The sequence below is a fragment of the Ambystoma mexicanum genome, chromosome 2p (genome assembly GCF_040938575.1).
Source record: "Ambystoma mexicanum isolate Mex_15411 chromosome 2p, UKY_AmexF1_1, whole genome shotgun sequence".
Taxonomy (NCBI): Eukaryota; Metazoa; Chordata; class Amphibia; order Caudata; family Ambystomatidae; genus Ambystoma; species Ambystoma mexicanum.
Genome location: NC_090923.1, coordinates 71482438 through 71502034, shown reverse-complemented (window position 1 = coordinate 71502034; position 19597 = coordinate 71482438). Strand labels below are relative to the sequence as shown.

At 44.8% G+C, this 19597-nt stretch overlaps 1 protein-coding gene across 1 annotated transcript in view; it reads left to right on the top strand.

Annotated features, from left to right (window-relative positions):
* Positions 1-19597, top strand: part of KLHDC8B (kelch domain containing 8B) — a 1322551-nt gene that overhangs the window by 252852 nt on the left and 1050102 nt on the right. The window lies entirely within an intron of this gene.

Here is a 19597-nt window from a genome sequence, read left to right as displayed (position 1 = left end):
TGTTTTTTTTCTTTTTCGTGTTACACATATTTCTATAAGGAAATGTTTGTCAGCGTGGTTTATCATGTGATTTGCATACTTTTTAAGCCATCTCCATCAAAACCCAGACATGTCCACAAGCTGTAGCTGGGAAGATATGTGGTTAAGTACTTTAATTGCAAGACTGGACTCCAATCCTGATTTCACCACTTCCCTAAAGTGTCTTATCATGGGAAAATCATTTTGATCTTGCTGCCCCCAGTCTAGTATACCTTGAAATTCTGAGACGATAATAGTCTCCAGAGGCACAGTAAGTGTGTAATATACATTTAACAGTTGAGACACTGCAAATAGGCCCGTCAGCGATTTTGCAGTTTTACCAGTGCAATTTAGGGGAGAAGACAAGGGAGAACAGACAGAGGATCTTCAGGCACGTTGCATTTGCATCGTGCAAGTGCAATGGGAAAATCGGCAGCTATTAACCCATGGCTGTATTTCTTGCTCTCCATTATGATGTATGCACCCCACAGGTGCCTCAGACTGTTTTGCATTGTAAGCAAAGGGTCCCCCAACCATCATGTTGAATTAGGCCCCCATACCTCTTCGGCCAGGCCTGACTATAAGACTGGCCTACATTGTACATCCAGTTTGGACATGTTTTCTCACTGTGATATGGCATTTTTAAAGCTAAACCCAAAAGGAGTGTTTTCTTAGGTGGGGAGACTAGAGCTAGGAGATCCCAGCGGAGCTCGGGCCAGCACAAGCCTCACCTAGGACTCTGGCCTAACCCCCCATCGTGGCCCAGTGCCTGCCAGAAGCAAGTGCCGGCCACTAGCCCCACCTGGTAATCATATTATTTCTTTTCTGCTTCTTTTCTGCTTGGTTTACTTACATCTGCATAAGAAATGTAAATTATTTAAGAGTACCATACATAGTATTTATTGTTTGGGGTAGAGACAGTAGGCTATTCAGGCATGGTTTGCTGCCAATGATCCAAATGTCACAAGGCATAGCCGGAATGTTGTTATCTTTCTCCCTTGTTCTCTCCTGCCCCCTTTATTTTGTCTTGAGGTGCCTTGAAACACCATTTTATGTGTAGGGGACTTACAAAGTATCCAATAAATAAAAGAAAGAAATAAAATAGTAATTGCGGGTGCATTCTTTTTTTTCAAACGTAACAGAACAGATATACAGCCAGGGGTGGTAAACAGAGGAGCACAGAGGAGGGGTACAGCTGTACCGGGTGGCAGGCAGGAGACAGTCAGCCACCATCCAGCGAGTCAGGTGGCGCGATGGGAGATGGGATGGCCGAGGTGTTAGCATTCCTTCTACCCATTGCTGCAAATTGATACACCCTGAATGATAGCGACTGGGCATTATTTACTGGAGAAATTAGTTAAGTGCAGTTTGACATTATTTTTCCAACATTTAAATGAAGTAAAAATGTGTGCCTATGTTACTGGATTGTTTTTACAGAGATACAAGTTGGAAAAAATCAAAAATAAATCTTCCAATGTAGCCTTGCTTGCAAAAGAATCCAAAATAAATGCAGTAAAAATGTGTAGTGTTGCTGGATTGGTTCTATTGAGAAACAAGATGAAAAAAATACAAAATAAATCCTGTAGAAATGCCTGCCTGCCAATTAGTGTTAGTGGATTGTTTTTACTGAGAAACAAGTCAGTAAAACTCCAAAATAAATCCTTTAGAAATGCCTGCCTGCCAATTAGTGTTAGTGGATTGTTTTTACTGAGAAACAAGTCAGTAAAACTCCAAAATAAATCCTTTAGAAATGCCTGCCTGCCAATTAGTGTTAGTGGATTATTTTTACTGAGAAACAAGTCAGTAAAACTCCAAAATAAATCCTTTAGAAATGCCTGCCTGCCAATTAGTGTTAGTGGATTGTTCTTACTGAGAAACAAGTCAGTAAAACTCCAAAATAAATCCTTTAGAAATGCTTGCCTGCCAATTAGTGTTAGTGGATTGTTTTTACTGAGAAACAAGTCAGTAAAACTCCAAAATAAATCCTCCTACCCAAGGCAAATAAATCCTTGCTTGAAAAAATCCCCAAAAAATCCAAAATAAATCCAAAAAAAATCTGCAGCTTGAAAACAAGCCAGAAGCAATCCCAAAACAATCCAAAAAGTGGATTTCTTTTTTACTAGGGTAGTGTCGTGTCCCCTCATTGTGTATGGTTGTTCAGAGGAGCTCGCATATGTTTGCTGCACAGCTCGCCTGGGGTCTATGATAGAGTTTAGCGCCTGCTGCCAGTTCGAGGCACTTCCCCCTCGCGGCCTGCAGCCCGGCTCCTCCCGCGGCCTCTGGTAGTCACCACCTGGTTCTCGTGGGCGGCCCGCGTTTCTTTTCATCTATGGCGGATTTTGCAAACGTGATATCTCTGCCGTCGTCCTGCTGTTTGACACCAAATTTTCTTCTGGTATGCCCCAAACCTTCGGAGACATGCTCGTCCATATTTTCTGTTTGTGGGTGGCCCCCGTACAAGGATTATTTCAAAGCAGGATCTGACTCGGATGGGAGCTTCATAGATCAAGCAGCCATTTCTCACGTGCGCAACAGCAGCCCCATATATACATTATTTTCTAATAAAAGGTTATCTTTGCAAGATGTACAGTCTAATACGCCCCTATTGTTCTCTTTCAAGCTACCTGTATGAGAATGGGGTAGGGACAAATGGCACCAATGAGAGACCCTGGCTGCTTTGCATGAAACCACCACACTGCATTTTGGGAACATAAGAATGACTATGTATTTTTATATTTTACTAATATCACTATGAGTGAGGGAGAAAGAGATCGCACTATATGTACTTTAGAATAATGGGTTCTATTTTAGGTGAGGCAATATAATTGGCATTAACAAACTTGAATGGATTCAGAAGACAGAAAACACAGTGGTTCTCATTTTGTTGCAGGAGCTAATTCTGTAGATGGGACCGTCAATGTGTGCAAGTAGGTGCACTTTCACCCCCTCCATGACATTTTTCTCGGTTGCACTTTGAAGTGCAACAAATGTGTTCAAAATAGGTTTACAAACATCATTGCGGTTGGGACGGCTAAGAAGTGTGAATAGTCATTTAGTTCTGTGCCCCATCTCTGACTTCCCAAAAAATCGAAAATTCCCCAGAGTATAAACACAGGAGAAACACCAGGCATAGCCCTTGGCACCAGGTTTTCACACCTGCGTTTACACTCTGGTGACTTGCAAAATGAGCACCAAACGAATTAAAATATGAAAGGGTAATATGTTTTTTTTTCAATAAAAAGATATTCAGAGTAGACACCAGCCACATATTTAAGGGGGGCAGGCAGAGGGGGGGGGGGCGAAGAGGAGCAAACAGCCACAGGGAGAGAAGTATTTAAAATATCAAACACAAATACAATTACATTACTCAAAAATAGAAACTCAGGCTACATTTTAGAAATAATGTGTTTAACTCTTGGAGCTGGTTATTCCTAGAAAGGTGTTTAAGAAGGCTTACAAGATCATCATTATAAGCCGTCCAACAAAACATGGACCAAATAAAAAGTAGACTAGTGGATCAAATGTATTGAGGGTTGGACACATAATTCGGGTTTCTAATAAATGTGTGCATTGAGGCCCATGAGTACAGTGATGGTGCCGGATCTCAGGGCCCCAGTGCATTAGGGCAGCAATTGTTCATAGGCCACAGCAGTGGGGGTGGGTGCCAGAATCACAAGTCCTAGCACATTAGTACAGGGATGGGCCACTGGGAACCACCTCCTTGGGGTTCTAATGCATTATTACAGTGGCAGTTCACGGTCCAGGGGTCCCAGTGCATTCATAAAGTGTTGTTCATGGTCCCAGTGTCCTAGCACATTAGTGCAGTGATGCCTCCTAAACAACAGCAAAGGGAGGGGTGAGCACCATGATCCCAGAGCCCAAGTACATTAGTGCAACGATGGAGCAACAACCACAGATTTAGGACTGCCCACCATTCCTCTGGGGTTGTGGTACATTAGGGCACTGCTGGTGTATGACCTCAGGGTCCGAGTACATTAGTGTAGGGATGCGCCATAGACCACGGATTCAGGACTTGGTACCTTCTCTCTGGGATTATGGTACATTAGTGCACTGTTGGTGTACGAACTCAGGGTCCTAGTACATTAGTGCAGGGATGGGTCATAGACCACAGATTCAGAACTTGGCACCACCCAATTGTGGTACATTAGTGCACTGCTGGTGTATGACCTCAGGGTCCTAGTACTCTAGTGCAGGGATGGGTCATATACCACATATTCCAGACTTTGCACCATCCCTCTGGGGTTGTGGTACATTAGTGCACTGCTGGTGTATGGCCTCAGGGTCCTAGTACATTAGTGCAGGATGGGTCATAGACCACAGATTCCAGACTTTGCACCACCCATCTGGGATTGTGGTACATTAGTGCACTGCTGGTGTATGACCTCAGGGTCCTAGTACTCTAGTGCAGGGATGGGTCATATACCACATATTCCAGACTTTGCACCATCCCTCTGGGGTTGTGGTACATTAGTACACTGCTGGTGTATGACCTCAGGGTCCTAGTACATTAGTGAAGGGATGGGTCATAGACCACAGATTCCAGACTTTGCACCACCCATCTGGGGTTGTGGTACATTAGTGCACTGCTGGTGTATGACCTCAGGGTCCTAGTACTCTAGTGTAGGGATGGGTTATGGAACACAGATTAAGGACTTTGCACCACCCATCTGGGGTTGTAGTACATTAGTGCACTGCTGCTGTATGAACTCAGGGTCCTAGTACATTAGTACAGGGATTTGTCATACACCACAGATTCCAGACTTTGCACCACCCATCTGGGGTTGTGGTACATTAGTGCACTGCTGGTGTATGACCTCAGGGTCCTAGTACATTCAGCAGGGATGGGTCATAGACCACAGATTCCAGACTTTGCACCATCACTCTGGGTTTGTAGTGCATTAGTGCACTGATTGTGTATGACCTCAGGGTCCTACTGCACTAGTGCTGGGATGTGTCATGGAACACATATTCAGGACTTTGCACCATCACTCTGCGTTTGTAGTACATTAGTGCACTTCTGGTGTATGAACTCAGGGTTCTAGTACACTAGTGCAGGGATGGGTCATATACCACAAATTCAGGACTTGGCAACTTCCCTCTGGGGTTGTAGTAAATTAGTGCACTGCTGGTGTATGACCTCAGGGTCTGAGTACATTAGTGGAAGGATGGGTCATAGACCACAGATTCAGGACATTGCACCATCCCTCTGGGGTTGTAGTGCATTAGTGCACTTCTGGTGTATGACCTCAGGGTCCTAGTACACTAGTGCAGGGATGGGTCATAGACCACATATTCAGGACTTTTCACCATCCCTCTTTGGGTTGTAGTGCATTATTGCACAGCTTGTGTATGACCTCACGGTCCTACTGCACTAGTGCAGGGATGGGTCATAGACCACTATTCAGGACTTGGCACTGTCCCTCTGGGGGTGTAGTACATTAGTGCACTGTTGGTGTATGAACTCAGGGTCCTAGTACACTTGTGCAGTGATGGGCCATAGATCACAGATTCTAAGCTTGCCCCCTTGACTCTGCGGTTGAAGTACATTAGTGATCTGCTGGTGTATGACCTCAGGGTTCTAGTACATTAGTGCAGGGATGGGTCATAGACCACAGCAGGGTGTGTGTGCACCATGATCCTGTGACTCTAGACTGATGGTTCAGGATTCTGGGGTCCTAGTACATACATGCAGTGATGGTTCATGATCCCGGAGTCCTAGTACACTTGTACAGTGGTGGTGCATGATCCCGGGGTCCAAGTGCATCAACGCAATAACAGTTCATAGACCACACCAGAGTCCTAATAAGTTAGGGATGGTTTAGAAACCTGATGTCCAAGTACATAAGTACAGCCATGGTTCATAGACTACAGCAGAGTGTGTGTGCACCATGTCCAGGGGCATTCGAGTTGTGGTTCATGATCCTGGGGTACTAGTACATCAATAGTGCATAGAACACCGCAGGGTGTGTGTGTGTGTACCATGATCCTGTGATCATAGATTGATGGTTCAGAATCCTGGCGAGCTAGTACATAAGTACAGCAATGGTGCATAGACCACAGCAGGTTGTGTGTGTGCACCATGATCCTGTGCTCCTAGAGTGATGGTTCACAATTTAGGATCCTAGTACATTAGTACAGCTATGGTGCATATACCACACTGGGTGTGTGTGCACCATGATCCTGTGAACCTAGAGTGATGGTTCAGGACCATGGGCTACTAGTACATTAGTACAGCCATGCTGCATAGACCATATCAGGGTGTGTGTGCTCCATGATCCTGTGACCTTAGAGTGATTGTTCATAATCTTAGGATCCTAGTACATTAGTACAGCCATGGTGCATAGACCACAGCAGGGTGTGTGTGCACCCTGATCCTGTTGAACTGGGGGTCCTGCTTCCCATCTTCCATCAAGCACCAGACATCTATGAACACTTCTTAGCAAGAGACAAGAGAAAATCAGACGTATGGGAGTATTTCATCATGGCCTTTAGTTGCTGGAATAACCGGACACACACTCAAAGGCATGTTTTCCTTTAACCTGCTTTATAGTCTTTTAAGATGATGCTACATGTTTATGCAAATGACCACCTTGTACATGGTATGCCTCTGATAGGTCCCTTTAGTCAGAGAAAAAAATCATTCCTTCAGTACAATTGGATAGCTTAACTTATGTGTACAAGAACCCCTGATGTTATTCACCTTCATTTTGGATTATATTGTATGTTCCATGTTGTGTATGCTGTATATAATGACTGTAACCATGACTTTGTCTGACTGAAAATGGAATTTCTTGAAATGTGCCCAGATACCCTTGGGTACAAACACATTAGCATAGCTGGCATCCACAATTTTCTCTGACACTTGAAACTGATATGCTTATTTTAGACGTGGCTGGACACAACTATGACAGTGCTCAACTCCTGCCAAGTACATTTTCATGCACCAATATCAAATCCTTATCTGATTGCCGAAGTCCTGCCAAGTTAGTTAGTGCTTTGTACTGTTGGAGAAATATATATGCTCTATTATATGGTGCCAAAATAATACAGCTGATCTCTCAGAATAGTCTGCATGACATATATTGTGCCCTCTTGAGTAAGAACATAGATAAATGTTTCTAAGCTTCCCTTACTTATCTGGCCTTATCACAATCTTGTCTACTTTTTCTGCCAATTTGCATTTTTAACCTAACAAACCTATTTACCTCACTGTGAGAGGCTGCCAAAGACGGTCTCCAAAGGTATCAGCCTCTGTTGCTTGTCTGAAAACTCTTGGCATGGGTCATAGTCCTCCACACCTGGCTTAGGCCTGGAAACCATTTTGCACTTGAGTATCCATTTTTAAATATATTTTGTGTTAATTAAGCACTCTCACTTTGTATCCTTTATTCATAATATATCCTTATACACTTATGGTATGTGTGTTATTATGTGTGTGATATTTAAAACACCCTTCATTTCCTGTTGCACCTTAATCCAAATATATGCAGGGCCATGTGCACTTTTTACTTTTAATAAAGGCAATCTAATCCTGATTTCTACAATGATGGAACTATTTGATCTGCCTATCATGTTATCTATATCCAGTTGAGGGGGGAGGGGCTGGCACACCCTATACATTTCCCCCCTCTGGTTGATATGCGACCAGTGTTCAATATTTGACCACTACACACAGTGGCCACCCTCCCCTATATGCATTGTACCTAAGCATCCCTATCTCAGTCACCCCACTCAGTGCAATGCTCATCCCAGCATGGGAGGTATCATGAAAGACACTTCTAAAGAATCAGTAGTGTCTTCAAACATATTGTATTCTCCTAATCTAAGATATATATGTATCTCTTTTCCGACAAAAGATTATGACATATGGCATATGTTTTGCCCTCTTTTAATCCTTGTATATACTTATTCCCAAACAGTAACTTTCTTTGCTCCCATCTGGTTCCCACTCCTGTTACCCACTTAAATACTTAAATGTAAAAATAACATGCACAGCAAGTGATTTCTGCCACCACGAGAATCAGGAGAGATCATTAGAACATTTGCTCATTCCTTGAGGGAACCCACCAGCACATTTGCTACTGTTCCTTCCACTTGCAAGACTTGTGTGTATATATATATATATATAATTTTTTTATTTTTTATTTTTTTCTTCTTCCTCCCACCTCACGACACTTCCCTGGACTCTGAGCTCTCACCTTTGCACATTCAGTTTTGTCTTCATCTTATGCGTCTTCCATCTGCTCACCATCCACTGATTCTTCATTCTCCTTATTCCAAGTCAAGTTCAAGGGCCCCTTAATTCATAGGCCAGTCTTTTTAGGATTCACTGTTTTGTGACCACTGAGGACTCGCTGTTTCTTATAAAATAGTCAGTTGAGGGGCATTAGATTGTTTCTGGGGAACACAAGGATGGGGGCGTTTCATAAAGGGAGCCTTCAGTTTTAGTTGTAAACTCGGCATCTGGCTGGGTCCCTCAAAAACCCTTTTCATGACAAGGGCTTTTCTCCCTGCTTGCAGGATCGGCTGCCTTTAATCAACTGGGGGTCAGGTGCTGCCCGTCCATCTGTAATATAAAATCTGGGTCAGTTTCTTGAAGAATAATATACCAGAACATGGTGTGTGTGCTCCATGATCTTGTGATCCTAGAGTGATGGTTCACAATCTTACGATGTAGTACATTAGTACAGCATGGTGCATAGACGACAGCAGGGTGTGTGTGCACCATGATCATGTGATTCTAGAGTTATGGTTCAGGATCCTGGTGTACTAGTAAATTAGTACAGCCATGGTGCATAGACCACAGCAGGGTATGTGTGTGTGTGCACCATGATTCTGTGATCCGAGAGTGATGGTTCAGGATCCTGGGGTCCCAGTACATTATTACAGCCATGGTGCATAGACCACAGCAGGGGGTGTGTGCACCATGATCATGTGATCTGAGATTGATGGTTCCAAATATTGGGTTTCTAGTACATTAGTCCAGACATGATGTATAGATCACAGCAGAGTGTGTGTGCTCCATGATCCTGTGATCATAGAATGATGGTTCACAATCTTGGGGTCCTAGTACATTAGTACAGCCATGGTGCATAGACCACAGCAGGGGGTGTGTGCACCATGATCCTGTGATCGTAGAATGATTCACAATGTTAGGATCCTAGTACATTAGTACAGCTATGATGCATAGACCACTGCTGGGTGTATGTGCACAATGATCCCGTGATCCTAGAGTGATGGTTCAGGATCCTGGGATCCTAGAGATAGAGAGGAAGTAGAGTCGACGGCTACCCAGGCCTAAGGCGTGACAGGGGGTCGCAATATTCCTTGCAGTGGAGCTAGGAAAATACTAGCTGGAGAAAAAAGGATCACCGTGGAGTATAATAAACAGGAAGGTTTATTTTAACAGGAAGACATGTTTACACAATTCTTTATGTGCCGTGGCACATAGTGTATGCATACTTGAAATACATTTACAGGTTGCATATCGGTGAGTTAGTAATCATACAATAGTGACCAGATATTCTATGTATTGTTTACATTCACAATACATTTAACATTGTCGACACTTAGGTGGGTGTTTCTGGTTCGGTAGGTTACAAAGGGCAGTGGCTGGATGAAATGAGGCAGCGCTGCAAGGTAGTACCGAACTGTCTTCAGGACATCAAGTCGTGGTCGGACTTAGTTAAGTAAGAAGAGCGTCATCCATGTGTAAGTAAGTTGACGCCATGGCGGTGGTCTTGTTTTAGTCCAGCTGTCGGTAAATACGGCTGGGGTGGGCAGTCTGCGTTAGTCAGATGCCCAAATCTGTGCCGAATTGAAAATGAGCTGTGTCACTGCAGCCTGCAGTGTATTGTGAATGTAAACAATACATAGAATATCTGGTCACTATTGTATGATTACTAACTCACCGATATGCAACCTGTAAATGTATTTCAAGTATGCATACACTATGTGCCACGGCACATAAAGAATTGTGTAAACATGTCTTCCTGTTAAAATAAACCTTCCTGTTTATTATACTCCACGGTGATCCTTTTTTCTCCAGCAAGTATTTTCCTAGCTCCACTGCAAGGAATATTGCGACCCCCTGTCACGCCTTAGGCCTGGGTAGCCGTCGACTCTACTTCCTCTCTCTCTCTGTACCTTCCGACCCTCCAGAGTCAGGCCCCCAACAAAAAAAAAAAAAACAAAAAAAAAAAACAAAAAAAAAAAAAAAAAAGAGGGTCCCGCACATTTTTCTTTCTTTCCTGGGATCCTAGTACATAAGTACAGCAATGGGCATCGACCACAGCAGGGTGTGTGTGCACCATGATCCTATGATCCTAGAATTATGGTTCAGGATCCTGGTGTCCTAGTATATCAGTACAGCCATTGGGCTTAAACTACCACAGGGTGTGTGTGCACCATGAACCTGTGATCCTAGAGAGATGGTTCAATGGTTAAGACCCTGGGGTCACAGTACCTTAGTACAATTGTGGTGCACAATCGCCTAGTCCAAGGACATTAGTGAAACAATGACTCTTAGGGCACAGCAATCAGTGAGGTTTCGGTAGTATTATCCAGGGTTCATAGGACCGTTCTAAAGAGATGGTTCATATTAGCGGGGTCATACTAAAGTACTAAGGTACTAGTTTACAGTGATGGTTCATAGACCACAGCATAATTGTCCGGCACGGTGATCCTGAACTCCTAATACATTAGTACAGCAAAGGTTCATGGCATACAGGAGGGGGTTGGACTCCCGATCCCAGTGTCCTAGTTCATTAGTGCATTGATCGTTCATTGACCAGAGGGGGGTTGCGTCACGTAATTCTGTGAACTTAGTACCACAATGTTCAAAGACCATACCACTGGGGGGCTATAGTACGTTATAACAGTGTTGGTTCAGGATGGTGGGGTCCTAGTGAATTAGGGTTCCTAGTTGCTTTGCATAAAATCAAAGAGCATGTTGGGAATGTCGAAATGGCCACACATCTTTACATTTGAAAAATATGTCTGTGTTACAAGGGCCAAATGCTTACATCACTGAGTACATAGTGCACACTGGGCTTGGAGCTAATTTTATTTTTCCCAACACTCACCCAAACACTCAAGTATTTGCAAGCAAGAACCATATATACTCTTTCCGATAGCTTCAGCCTATCAGTGTGATAAAATGGCAGCAACGTCTGTCTCTTTGTTGGGCTTTTCTTTTGCGAGGTGTGGGAACCTTGCTGAATTGTAGAAAAAGGAAATGCAGGTTTCGGGGCAAGTATGTTGTGGGTAAGGTGATGTGTGTTTCCCCATTACCCAACGCAATGGCTTCCACAGAGTCCCAACGCACTTGGATATCTGTGGAATTTGGTGTGGCATCCTCATCCCAATTAAATATTTCCCATTACGAAGCCGTTTTGTTAAGTATGAAAGCTACAGCTGTTTTAAATGCCCAAGTACTGCCATCATATTTATGGTTAGGCCTGAAGACTTCTGAACTATAAAGCAGTACTCTCTGGGAAGTCATGATCACACGCACCTGAATCAGGAAACATTACTCCCCTGAGGTTCACAAAACACCTCCTCCAAAGGTCCATACTGTTTACATTAGCATATGAAATCCGATGGAGAACGTGGCAGTTTAACAAAGAACACGTGACACCTGAACCAGGAAGCGTTAATTGCTTGCAGAGCATGTGACACATGAACCAGGAAGCAGTTCTCCAGTGTAGAGAACCGGCTTTAGAATATAAAGTTGTAACTCGAAGCCTGTAAGACCTGACCTAGGATGCAGTACTCTCCTTTAAATAGGAACAGCATTTGAACTAGAGTTCAGTCCTCTTTTCCACTGCATCGAACACCTGAAGTAGGAAAGAATAACCTCCACTAAAGCATGTATTTATATATTTATTGTGATTTCGCCATTCACCAGGCACCAGTGCATACGCTTTCTGATTCTTACAGAGTTAAATACTGACAGAGATACCAGTACTGATATTTAGGACTAGCAGAAACTCCTGTGAAAATAAAAATATAACATGTACTGTTATGGGACCAGTCTAACCCGAACTCAATGAGAAAACTATAAATCAAAAATAGACTGAAACACTGTTGTGGTGGGCAGAAAAAGGGGACCCGCTTTACAATAGTTCAAGCTTAGCAAATAATTTTATTAAACACAGAAATCACGTTCAAAACATTGACAATAGAAAATGTCATTTGTGCCAAATTAAATCCAATTCCTAAAACACCAATTGTGATCAATGAACCAATTTAACTAACTCATACAAATTCAAGCAAAACTATTTTTTACAAACATCTGTTCCCAATAACATACCTTTGGGTAGGCTTCGAAGCCCAAGTCCTGATGCATACATGTTATGCCAAAGATCCACCCAAGCAGTGTGGCTCAAGGGTAAACAAGTCCATAGAAGTCATCAGAGCCCTGATGCCCGAAAGAGATAACCAATACGATCAGTGCCCGGAGGCTGTGCTGTGGATGGAAGCTCCACGCATCTAAACCAGTCCATAGAAGTCATCAGAGCCCTGATGCCCGAAAGAGATAACCAATACGATCAGTGCCCGGAGGCTGTGCTGTGGATGGAAGCTCCATGCATCTAAACCAGTCCATAGAAGTCATCAGAGCCCTGATGCCCGAAAGAGATAACCAATACGATCAGTGCCCGGAGGCTGTGCTGTGGATGGAAGCTCCACGCATCTAAACCAGTCCATAGAAGTCATCAGAGCCCTGATGCCCGAAAGAGATAACCAATACGATCAGTGCCCGGAGGCTGTGCTGTGGATGGAAGCTCCACGCATCTAAACCAGTCCATAGAAGTCATCAGAGCCCTGATGCCCGAAAGAGATAACCAATACGATCAGTGCCCGGAGGCTGTGCTGTGGATGGAAGCTCCACGCATCTAAACCAGTCCATAGAAGTCATCAGAGCCCTGATGCCCGAAAGAGATAACTAATACGATCAGTGCCCGGAGGCTGTGCTGTGGATGGAAGCTCCACGCATCTAAACCAGTCCATAGAAGTCATCAGAGCCCTGATGCCCGAAAGAGATAACCAATACGATCAGTGCCCGGAGGCTGTGCTGTGGATGGAAGCTCCACGCATCTAAACCAGTCCATAGAAGTCATCAGAGCCCTGATGCCCGAAAGAGATAACCAATACGATCAGTGCCCGGAGGCTGTGCTGTGGATGGAAGCTCCACGCATCTAAACCAGTCCATAGAAGTCATCAGAGCCCTGATGCCCGAAAGAGATAACCAATACGATCAGTGCCCGGAGGCTGTGCTGTGGATGGAAGCTCCATGCATCTAAACCAGTCCATAGAAGTCATCAGAGCCCTGATGCCCGAAAGAGATAACCAATACGATCAGTGCCCGGAGGCTGTGCTGTGGATGGAAGCTCCACGCATCTAAACCAGTCCATAGAAGTCATCAGAGCCCTGATGCCCGAAAGAGATAACCAATACGATCAGTGCCCGGAGGCTGTGCTGTGGATGGAAGCTCCACGCATCTAAACCAGTCCATAGAAGTCATCAGAGCCCTGATGCCCGAAAGAGATAACCAATACGATCAGTGCCCGGAGGCTGTGCTGTGGATGGAAGCTCCACGCATCTAAACCAGTCCATAGAAGTCATCAGAGCCCTGATGCCCGAAAGAGATAACTAATACGATCAGTGCCCGGAGGCTGTGCTGTGGATGGAAGCTCCACGCATCTAAACCAGTCCATAGAAGTCATCAGAGCCCTGATGCCCGAAAGAGATAACCAATACGATCAGTGCCCGGAGGCTGTGCTGTGGATGGAAGCTCCACGCATCTAAACCAGTCCATAGAAGTCATCAGAGCCCTGATGCCCGAAAGAGATAACCAATACGATCAGTGCCCGGAGGCTGTGCTGTGGATGGAAGCTCCACGCATCTAAACCAGTCCATAGAAGTCATCAGAGCCCTGATGCCCGAAAGAGATAACCAATACGGTCAGTGCCTGGAGGCTGTGCTGTGGATGGATGCTCCACGCATCTAAACCAGTCCATAGAAGTCATCAGAGCCCTGATGCCCGAAAGAGATAACCAATATGATCAGTGCCCGGAGGCTGTGCTGTGGATGGAAGCTCCACGCATCTAAACCAGTCCATAAAAGTCATCAGAGGCCTGATGCCCGAAAGAGATAAGCAATGCGATTGGTGCCCGGAGGCGGTGCTGTGGATGGAAACTCCACACATCTGAGGGTAGTTCTTTCAGGTAGAGATCCTTTGAATAGCTCAGGATTTGGCCCTGGTCGTAGCACAGTTTGGTTTTTTTTCCATGTCACTGCTCCCCATGTTACTATGGATACACTTGTGTACCTCAGGGGGACTGTTTCGAGCTTCAGTGATGTTGAGGAACCGAGGATTCGAGCAGGGTGGCAGTGTTTGAAATGCTTGTAAAGGTCACCCGGTCCTCTATTCCAGAAATCTTTGTGAGTGTTCTGTGGCGTTTTGGGTGCGATTCGTTCCTTGATAAGTGGGTGTTTCAGCGACTTAGAGCTGGCGAGATGTGGTCGGACCTATTGAGGGCATTGATTTGTCTTGCCCCTCTGTTTTGATCCTGTTCCATGAGGTACTTAGGCAGACCGAGGTATATTGAGTTGAGGTAATCGAAATTGCTTGGAACTAAAGGTTTATCCAGTGTAGGGTGACCAGACGTCTTGGTTTTGCTGGGACTGTCCCGGAATTCGGGGCTCTATTCTTCTTTGTCAAAACTATTGACATGGGATGCGAATATAGGCGTGAGATGGGATGTGTGAGAGACACATAAACTGTGGGTGCTCATATGTTTAACCACCCTTGTCCAGCCTTAGTCCTTAACTAAGGACAATGCCATGCCTAAAAACGACCTGTCCCTCTCCACCCAAAACACACACCCCTGAGATCTCGTTAAGCTAACTCTGTGCTTCTAAGGTAACGCTTCTGTTATTTATATGCAGTCTAATGAAAGTTAATGTCTTAATTGCAGCTGTAAATCAGCTCCCGGTGTCATAAAAAGGCCTCAACCAAGTGTCACTTCAGCCACTTGATTCATATGCAATATGTGTTTCCTTACATCTGTTCCTTGCCGTGAAATACTGTTTAAAACAAGCATTGGCAAAGCCAATTGTTTTTGCTTTTGTACAAGTAGGCATTTGCAGGCCACTAATGTCATATGCCCAGGTACTCACACCATTGTATAGAAGTGATCATTTTATGGCAAGACAGTACCATTAAAGCAGTGGCTGGAAAATGCCTATCCCATGCCAACATAAAAACCAACACTGTTGGCTTTGTCGGATCCTGCTGCTGAATGTTGTGCTGGACTGGTTTGCATAATGTAGACACCGCATACATCTCTAATTCCCTCATTAATTCAAAAGTTTTTTGAACTGTGAAATTAGAGAGAACGCTCTGCGATATGAAAGGCATACTGGGGAAGCGCAGTTTCAGCCTCAAACATATTTTAATCAGGGGCTTTTAATTTCACCCATGAGGGGAGAGAGTCGAGGCAATATGAGATGGATGGAGCTGGGAGGCAAGACAAGTGCCAAACAACCTAAAACGATGGAAATAAAGTGCATTATGGAAAAACCAAGGGCGGAGGTTTAGTCATCCATGTAGATGTGTTTTCCTATAGGTGGGGAAGCATCATTAAATCTCCAGTTGGATTGGGAGAGTTACCTCACTGCAGTCGAAATAACGCATAGTGGACTAGGTGCCCCCACACTAGTCAGGGGTTCATCCTGGTTGAAAAGCTGAAACAGAGGCTTTGAGTTCTGCAACCTGTGACTTTCCAGATGTTTTGGACTGCAACTCCCATGATCCCTCAGCATTGACATTCCTGGATTGGGCCGATGGGATTTGTAGTCCAAAACATCTGAAGAGCCATAAGGTGGCAGAACTTGATGATACTCACTCATGGCATGCCGTAAGCTGGAGGTGCATGTTGCCTTGTTTTGTTATATGTCACGTTTGCTTCGGTGTGATGGAATATGATTTTCTGATGATTATCATCCTTAAAAGCTGTCTGGGAATTGGGGGTGTGGGGTTCATTAGGAGGGGCCTGTCTTATACTGGTGATCAGCTGGTGACAGTGGGAGATGCAGAATCCATTTCTGTGCCAGTACCCTTCACGGGGCCCTCAACTACCGGGTATATATTTAGGTTTATTAGCACTCAAGATGCAGGATTTGATACCTTTTAACTGGATGTATTATGCAGAGATGGAACAATGCATTCGCCTTCAAAGTCCCTGAGACTTTATCATCAGATCGTGCTATGTTTATGTTTCTTAGGATATTTATAAAGCGCAAGTCTTGCAGGCAAGCAATGACGCACTGTCCAAGTAAGGGAACAGTACATCCATGCTGGGTTACAAATAGGACTAGTAAGGAGAGGGGCATCCATTCCCCTCAAGTGAAATGCCACAGACCATAGCAACTGCCATTTTCCACTCACTGCTCTGCCTGGGGTCATCTAACCTTAAACACAACAAATAAGAAAAGTGCAAAACTCTTCTGAGCTTGGATATTAGTGTCCCTTATAACCACCTCCCCGTCCCGTTCTTCTCTTCCATTTGGCGCAACAAAACGTCCTCAAGGCGGGTAGCATTGGGCATTTTAAAATAAGGAAACGTGTACACATATGTCCAAGGATGTAGGAAGCAGCTGAGCACTGCAGGTGTGGTGTTGTGGGGTAGCTCAGGAGGCCTGGGCATTTGTTGGACCAGGTCTGGGAGAGACATTTGCTGGATTCTGGATCCAGGAAATCCGGCCCACTTCCTGCACTGACTGCAGGAGACTCGTCATTCCCACTCGCTCTGTTCATCTGTCTGTCATGTCCTTCCTTGTTTCACACAGTCCTTCAAAAAATGAACTCTAAAGTACATGTTGTATTGCAATTTGTGTACAACCCGTTTTCATACTGGTTTCTATTGTTATATGTATTATGTATTTGCAAATGTATAGTGTGAAACGTTTTTGTAAACTGAAACACGCTATAAATAAATGTAAAAAAGAAAGCGCGTGGTGTATGTGCAGCGTGTGAGTGTATATGTTGTGGGTGGGTGTATGTAAAGTGTGGGGGTGCATACACCGTGTGCGATATATGTGGAGAGTAAGGGTTTGCATGCATTATGTGGGTGCATGTGTGGGTATATATGATGTGGGAGGGAATATGCACAGTGTGGGGGTGTATACACCATGAGGGATATTTGTGGAGAGTAAGGGATTGCATGCATTGTGTGGATGCATGTGCAGTGCGTGGGTATATATCTTGTGGGAGGGTGTATGTGCAATATGCGGGTATATATTGTGGGAGGGTGTATGTAAAGTGTGGGGGTGCATACACCGTGTGCGATATATGTGGAGAGTAAGGGTTTGCATGCATTATGTGGGTGCATGTGTGGGTATATATGATGTGGGAGGGAATATGCACAGTGTGGGGGTGTATACACCATGAGGGATATTTGTGGAGAGTAAGGGATTGCATGCATTGTGTGGATGCATGTGCAGTGCGTGGGTATATATCTTGTGGGAGGGTGTATGTGCAATATGCGGGTATATATTGTGGGAGGGTGTATGTAAAGTGTGGGGGTGCATACACCGTGTGCGATATATGTGGAGAGTAAGGGATTGCATGCATTGTGTGGATGCATGTGCAGTGCGTGGCTATATATCTTGTGGGAGGGTGTATGTGCAATATGCGGGTATATATTGTGGGAGGGTGTATGTAAAGTGTGGGGGTGCATACACCGTGTGCGATATATGTGGAGAGTAAGGGATTGCACGCATTGTGTGGATGCATGTGCAGTGTGTGGGTATATATGTTGTGGGAGGGAATATGTACAGTGTGTGGGTGTATACACCATGAGGGATATTTGTGGAGAGTAAGGGATTGCATGCATTGTGTGGATGCATGTGCAGTGTGTGGGTATATATGTTGTGGGAGGGCGTATGTACAATGTGGGGGTGTATACACTGTGTGGGATGTATGTGGAGAGTAAGGGTTCGCATGCATTATGTGAGTGCATGTGCAGTGTGTGGGTATACATGTTGTGGGAGGGTGTATGTACAGTGTGGGGGTGTGTACACTGTGTGGGATATATGTGTAGAGTAAGGGTTTGCATGTATTGTGTGGATGCATGTGCAGTGTGTGTAAGGCTTTTGTTATGAGGGCGTGGCGAACCAGAGTGTAAGCAGGATTCGGCAAACACTCTCCACCCGAGTGTTTTTTTTAATCCCATGGCCGAGCACCAGACTGACCATATTTTTCATTTCTCATTGCCTCCCCTCGATTCGTACTTGGTCCCAAGATGACATCAGCAGAACAGGATATGAACATTTCACATGTACAATGCAATCATTTAACACAAAAGACAGGCTTTGTTAAATGTGTGACTGGAATGCTTTAGCCAGGCAGAACCATTATTTATGTAATGGCTGCTTTATTTTCCTTCCCTTCTGCGAGAAGGGACAGAACATATATACACGTGTCCAGTTTTTGGGGAATGGTCTTTTTTCGGGCAGATTTCTGAGGCTGGGTCTGGCCCTTATTGGTGAAGCCTGGTTAAGCAAAGGGGGATTTCCCAGCAAGTCATCATGGGCAGCTTGCTGGGCTCCTGAGGCCTTCTCTGACATTCCAGGGACGACACAGATAACATTTGAATAGCACATTAGTGCAGCAAGTAACTAGACGTCCTTTAGGAAGGTGTAGGTAGCACATGTTGCCCGGTAAACAGTAAAAGTGCTGGCAATAAAGTTTACCAGCACTTTTGACAGACCGCCCAACTACAACTTTGCTGGTAGGAGTTAAGGATTTACCTCCAGCTGAAAGCTGGAGGTAAATATGACCCTGACCGGCATAAAACTGCCTGTATTACCAGCAATGACGGTAATAGCGGCAAACTCCCCCATGGAGTCCTACAGGACTTTATGCAAAGGGGATTTACCGCCTTTACCAGCAATTGAATCTGCTCGTGTTACGGCTGACCGCTAGTTCGGCAGATTTACCACCGGAATACCAGCAAACTTGGAATGAGGCCCAGAGTGAGCTAATTAGGGTTCAGAAACAAGACCTTCTCCTTTGGGAAGTTGGGACTAGCAATTCATGAAGAGAGCCTTGCATGGGTACGTCTCTGTCGCTGTTCGAGCAGAACTTTGGGTACAGAATGTAATATTCGGTCGCTTTTAGAGAGCTTTTTGGTTCTCCCAAGCCGGCGTGGTCAGAGGGTTTACTTGTGCTTCATAATGAGCAGCCATTATGTGCTTGCTTGCATCTCTTGTTAGTCCCCTAGGAGCGTGAAACCCAGCAGAGGTTCTGGGCTCATATGAAAGCAGAGTATCTATTTCATCCTTGCTCGGCAGGGACCTGCATGGAGTAGGGTGAGTGCATATTTGGGGGCCATCTCCCTGGCTAGGAAGAGATGGCTCCAGAAGAAACCCGACCCATGGGTTGTTCCGAGTCACGCTCCTACCGGAACCTAGCCTGCATCAGTAGCTCTTTCACGGGCTGGTTGAAGAAAGCACACAACCTCCTAATTCTTCTGCGAGCTCCTGGAAACTC